The sequence below is a fragment of the Pinus tabuliformis genome, chromosome 3_2, assembly GCF_031772625.1.
Source record: "Pinus tabuliformis cultivar Carrire ecotype Pingquan chromosome 3_2, CPIR1, whole genome shotgun sequence".
NCBI classification, from domain to species: domain Eukaryota; kingdom Viridiplantae; phylum Streptophyta; class Pinopsida; order Pinales; family Pinaceae; genus Pinus; species Pinus tabuliformis.
Window position 1 is genome coordinate 121,500,484 of NC_142302.1, and position 6,935 is coordinate 121,507,418.

General features: G+C 38.2%; 1 pseudogene; it reads right to left on the minus strand.

Annotated features, from left to right (window-relative positions):
- LOC149180112 (uncharacterized) overlaps window positions 1–3,815 on the minus strand; it is a 104,682-nt pseudogene extending 100,867 nt beyond the window's left edge.
- Between the last annotated feature and the right edge of the window lie 3,120 nt (window positions 3,816–6,935).

The following is a 6,935-nucleotide window of genomic DNA, read 5'->3' on the forward strand; positions in this document are numbered from 1 at the left end:
ACGAAACAAAAATCCAAGCAATGAGTTCATGAACAGAATTTTTAGAAGAATCAGGAAGAACTTAGAAGGTTCTAGCGATGTAATCTTCAGACATGTTTTGAGAATTCACAATCAACAGGTGGATTATTTCGCAAACCAAGCAGTGAAAAAAAATTAATGGAATGTTCGTGAAAACTAGGAGGAATATCACAACTCTGTTGCATAATAATCAACAAAAAACCACAAGTATGAAGCTCACCAAAAACAAGGGAAAAATCACAATGATAAAAGAAATAAATCAAAAAACAACAGTCAAAAATCAACAAAGGACACATCAACACAGTGAAAGGTAGAAAATCATGAGAAGGCAAAGGAAATATCATGAACCTTCAGAAACTCGCATGAGCAACAGCAGGCAGGACGATCACAATCCTAGTCACAAGAACCAAGTTGCAATCTATCCCATCGAAGGCAGGTCATGGGCTGCACTAAATTACTGTAAGAATAGAGGGTGCATTAACAAAAATCGCAGCAGTAACCTCAGTGAAGAAATCTCAATTTCCCATGTTAGCTTAGTGTTATTATCATTTCAAATCCCCTCCCTGTCTTCTCTAACAATCCACAACGTTCTCTCCTCCTCTGTTCAGCAAGCAGATTTCCTCTTAGGTCCCCACCTTCCTTCTTACCTATCTCGCGCTCCCTGTATCCCATCACTCCCTCCATTCAGCGATCCATTGCAGCACAAAGCCTTTATGAGCACCCTCGCCCTTCATCTACCCCTCCCTTCATCTCAGCCCTCCTCCCCAACTATTATATCCAAATTTTGGTCATCTTTCATTTCTTTCATTCACAGGGACAGAGCTACAACAGGTAGGAAAGCGCAAGACAAAAGAAAAGTGGTCAACATCAGCAGAAGAAGAATTATCTCAGGCAATACAAAATCAAGGAAGCATAGCAAAACAAGGAGAAGCATAGCAATAGGAAGAACAATCAAACAAATCAAATGGAATTCAACCCCATTGAAAAGGAAGCAAGGAATGATGCATGTCCAGCATGCAAAGCGAATAAATTCATGATTCAACACCTGCAAGAGTCACTCAAGGATGTCATAAACGAAATGAGAATGGAGTATAGTTTCCAGAAAAGAAACATGGCAATGCAGAAAGAAGAAATCATGACACTAAAAACCAAATGCAAACATCTAGAAGAAGCAATGGCATATTACAAAAACAACACTATGAGCAATGAAGGAGAGAACTCAGTCAATTATGACAAGAAGAACCAGCCAACTCAGGAGCAATCAGTCTATAAGCCATGAAAAAGTGTCAGAGAATCCATGATATGTAAATTTCTTTTCCTAGTAGGTCAGTTTGTTAGGCAATACTCAAGAATACTCATAAAAATACATGAAGTTTTGAACATAAGATTAGGAGAAGGCAATGCGTTCGTATCGCATGGCTTAGATGTTTATCATGCTACAGTCGATTATAATAGGAGCTTGCTCCATCAAAGCTTTTGGTAATATATCAACTACCCGACCTTATTAAATATATATATATATATATATATATATATATATATATATACCATAAATCTAACACAGAAATGTGTTTGTTCCACAATATATGCAACGATAGTATAAAATTCACATACACATATAAGAAAATATATACACTACTAATATTGCGATCCTTGATAAAGAGGAGGGCCCTTCCTCCCTAGCAGGGTGTAGGAATTGAATGAGACTACTTAAGAATTCAACACAATAATAGTAAAATCATCACAAATTACTTGATGTATTAAAATGGCTGAAAGTTACAAGATCAAAATATCAATGTTGTTTCAAAAATTGTCGTCCCCTTCTCAGAGGGTTGGGTCTCCTTATAAAGTCTTACAAAGCCCCGAAATCAGGGAACAAATCAGTCATGAGAATCTCACGATTCTCATGCTAATTGTTTTAACATAAACAAAATAAAATAAAAATTGTTACAACCAGTTTCCAATTAAGGATCCATTATAGTTACACCACTTTTCATAGCTATAGCTTCTTGAATCTTTTCAACATTGCGTATAAAATTGTAGCTCACGGTCTTCACAAATATCTCTAGAATAACTGCCTCGGTCTTTAATAATTTGTAGTAGCATCACAATGTAGAAACAATCTTAAGGTGTAATAGCCTGTAACAACAACAACTGTCTGACCAAAATCCTTGATAATTACAGCATCACTTGAAAGAAAAACATCCAAAAGACATATTCTACAATTGCCATGGTTAGTCATTTCAAAAAGACATTGTTTCTTTCAATACTCAACAAAAATGGCATAATAATATGTCATAGAAAAAGATTTATTTTCGACCAGGGAGAGTGTCATTGTGTCAAGGGATTAATAGATTTGGTAGAGAGAAATAGCCAAAAGTAGGGAAAAAGGTGCCTGAAATACCCCTAAATATTGCACCCAACATCTCCCCCCCAACTGAAGCCACTACATGCCCTCATGCAGATTCCTCTCAATGTTCAAAATCGTCCTTTATTTCCACACTAGCATATTGTGGATGCAACTTTGTGAGATCATAAACGTCAACGGTGTCTTCATTCTCTCTCTTGTACCCTTGAGTAGTCATAAGTTGAGTGGTCCAAGATCCTTCATCATACATGTTTAGCGGATAACAAGGCTAGTAGCTATCAAGTGGAAGCCAAATCAAAGGAAATTTGAACTTAATCCCTATCCAAAAATCCCTCGTTGGTTTAATAATCCATGCATACTCAGGAATCCCTCATTTGTAAGGTTTAACTGCTGGCCTCAAATCGTTTCAAGCTTTCCAGTAACGCTCTGCTCTTTAGCTGTGAAAAAATACTAAGACAAAACCCAATGATCCTTCTCCTGTACTGGGTTGATTGCTCTACCATGTTAGGAGCACTAAGGAATCTTCTGAATTCTCGCCTCAGGATCAGATCCATACCAAGCTCTGACCTTATTTTTAGCGTTGTTGTTTCTTCGTTCATGTCGAATGACATCTTGGCAAGATGCCAATAAATTTGGTTTCTCATAAAGGATATGAAGCCCCGCAATTGTAAGTCCCCAACGTAAGAGAAAAGTTAACAAACATTTGTAAACTAGCATGTTCAGCAAATATATTGTGGAAAAAGAGTTCACACAACAAACTATGTTCATCAAAATCATAGGAACGGAATACATCTAAAAGAGTTCAAGTAGAAACACCCTTATAGGGTCTATTCTCACAAATGACCTTCAATTGGAAAAGATAAAACTTTTCCCACAGAAAAATTAGATACGATGGAGATGGTGTTCTGTAGCCCAAGAGATTCAGGGCTAAATCGTACATCTCTCTTTTATCTTCAGTCAGGTCCTTAATTTCTTGTTGCAGTCGCTGACTTTGTTCTTCCCTTTTCTTCTCAACTTCCTTTGTCTCCCATCGTATGAGTTCATCTGTCAGCAATTCCTCAGCCCATTGATCCTTAAGAGTGTGGATAACCTTCCAATGTTCTTCTAAAGAAATTACTCCCTTCTTCAAGGAGAGTGCCAACTATTTCCAATTATGTAATTCAGAAACCAATAAAAAGAAATTTGAGTGCCAATCTACCTCTGGTACTAGTGCAATGGGGGATGTAACATCATCTGGAAATTGGAGCTGCTCTACCTCGACTGCTGGTTCTTTTGTAACAACAATGTCTTCGAAAAGTTCTTGTGGGTTGACACTCCCTTTTTCTTCCTGAAAGACTTCTGCCTCGATTGTTGGTTCTTGTGTAACAACAGTGTCATCGGCAAGTTCTTGTGTTTCAGTTTCGAGGTCGAATTCCATAGGGTTCTCCATTTCGGTTGTTGGTTCTCGTGTAACAGAAGAGTTTTCAACGGGTTCTTGTGTAGCAGCCCCCGATGGCTAAGTTTGAGTTTCTTTCAAGATGGTGTCTGCATCACAAATTTTATGCCCTAATGTTGCTAGCTCTTTAGAACATGTTGTACAGACAGGCCCCTATGTAGTTTCCACTTCTAATTTAACTGCAGCCTTCGCCAATGTGTCAAGACTTGGAACCCTTGTTTCACTTTACCTATCCTCTAATTGTTGCTTCAATTGTTTGTTTTCTGCTTCTAACTCTTTAATTTTAAGCAGAAAGGCTTGGGTTTCATTCTTACCTAGTGAGGGAGTATCCTGTGGCTTGGCTTGTTCTCCTTTCTTTTGTTCCTCTGTGCCTTCAGGCTTGCTGGGATTCTTTGCAAATGATGACGAGGGTTCCAGTTGAATTCTAACCTTAACCCTTTTCTTTGGTGTTCTGCCACCGATAGGTGTTTCCAATGATTCCTTCCCACTTCTAACTCTGGAGGAATGCTCCCACTTCTCAGCTGCATCAGTTTTTCTTGGAGATTTTGTGGAGGTTCCATCTTGTTTTCTTCGTGAAGTTCTTGGCCTTTTGTTCATGAAATCCTCCCAGCTTCACCCTTGCTGCTCCAGGGCCTCCAATATGATCAACGTGATCATTCCATGATTAGTGATACAGCTTTACGGGTGTGAGGCAACCTTCACCAAAGCTGCCATATGCTTCAAATTCTCCAGCAAGAAATAAGGAAGGTTGATCAATTTCCTGTGCCAAAGATGATTCAGCAGTGAGAAATGATAATTGAAAACTATCATTGCACGCCCTTCACATGTAATGTACTTTATGATAAACAAAGCGACATCATCCCATGGTTGTGGAAGGGAAAGACGATCAGTTCCCCTTCCCTTCTTAACCAATTGCTCCTCTCCCTACAAAAATTTAGTCTTGAGGGATGGGTCATTGACTTTCCGGTTGAACCACCTCTAGCCTTCAGTTTGAAGTGTTGTCACTCAAGTGACTACTTCTTCTGTAACTTCCAGCGTCAAACCTCTAACCTCTGTTCGATCTCTTTCCAGATTTCAAGCAAATTCTAGCGCAACACTTTCCTCTGACCCTTTTAGTCGCTCGAAAAATTCAATCCACCTAGCTTCTCTAAAAATTTGACAAGCCTCAGGGCAATTTTCTAAAGCATTTGTGGAGTTCGGCTCATGCCTAACTGCTGCTCCACCCATCCTACACTATTACAGTTGATCCTTTTTGCACCCCTTATCTGCTTACTGTTACAGCCCTTGAAAAATCCATGCAATGCGAGTGCGGAGCCTTGTTGGGGTGGATTGATATCATGGCAATAGACAGATGTGTCATAAACAAGGGTTTCAAATCAGGAGATCATGCAATGTGAGTTATTAATTCGTTATTTAACCCCAAAGGTATGGAGATATAGCTCAGGCATAATTTACACTTAATGAAGTGATTTCTCATAAAAAAGGTAATAATCATTGCAAGGTTTGTCACTTCAAATCAAATTAAATTACGGATCACGAAATTATTCAGATTAAATTATAGATCATCAAATGATTCTTCCCCCCCCACCCGCCCCCTGCGGACATAAATGCAAAGGTCGTCCCTGGCCATCAAGATATAATTAAAAAGCAATATTCTTTTTTTAACAACTTACCAGTGGGTGATGTAATCAGACTGACGGCCACCACTAATGACGAGGATGTTTAAGCAACAAGTTGTAACCGGTTCCTATTGCAATTGTCTCCAACACGATTGGTTGTTACATATATAACAACAAATAGATCTTCTTGTAATACCTAAATATCCACAACATAACTTTTTATTACAATAAAATATGCCTTGGAGAGTACTATGCTCTCGAAGGGATTGCTAAAAGTAATACAATAAAATGAATAGAACTGGTGCTGTAACAACATGGTGTTACAAGACTTATTTAAAAAGAAAAATATGTACCAACTACCACAAAGTGGTTTTCAACTGCTACAATCATCTACCTACGCCTCACAGGAGGTTTTCACATGAAGATTATATATATATAACAAGAGGTTTTCACAGGCAGATTATATATATATATATATATATATATATAATTTTATTTTATTTTTATTTTGCATGCATTGTATCAACTGCCAACAGAAGTTGGTTTTCAGTTGCTACAGTTATTTAATTTTAAAAATTTGATAGCATAGGGGAATTTTCCCCTGTTTCCAAAACTTGGAGATCAGATCATATGGCAATGTTAACAAATGAATCCTTCGAGGTAGGTTTATGATACAACCGAAGACGATGCCCATTGGAAAACAATGGCACCTTGGCATTGTCTATGGTAACTAATTTTACAGTCCCATTGTCAAAGGTTGTATCTACCTCGTACAGACCTAGCCACCTGGTGCAGAGCTTCCCTTTGAAATCTTTGAATCATGAATCGTACAATAAAGCCCAGTCGCCTTTCTAAAACACCTTCTTTTTTATGAATTTGTCGTGTCACTTAGGCCTCTGTTGCTGGATGATATCTATTTGCTTAATGGTAGCCAACCTCTTCTCATCAAGTTCATTTAGCTAATTTAACCGATGTTTATGAGCTATAGCTAAATCCAGGTTCACTTGCAATGTTGTTATGAGTGTTTTTACTTCAAACTCAATGGGAAATAATGGGTTTTTACCATATACCAATTCATATGGTGAAAATCCAGTAGTATTTCTCCATGTAGTCCTATATGCCCATAGTGCTTCTGGAAGTTTGTCAGCCCAGTTTCTTCGGTGGTTGGCTACAATTTTGGTGATAATTCCTTCAATAACTTTATTTGTGCTTTCCACTTGACCATTTGCCTGTGGATGATATGGCGAAGTAATCCTGTGACAGATCTTATATTTCTCAACTAATTTCTGGATCAAGTGCGATGTGAACTATGCTCCATTGTCTGTCACTATTTCCTGAGGCGCCCCAAAGCGAACAAAAATGTATTCAAACAAAAATTCTGAAACAACCTGCTCAGTTGCCCTGGTTAATGCCTTTGCTTCAACCCATTTTGTGACATAGTCTGTACATACTAGAATGTAGGACTTCTGCTAAGATGAAGGATTAATCAGTCCTA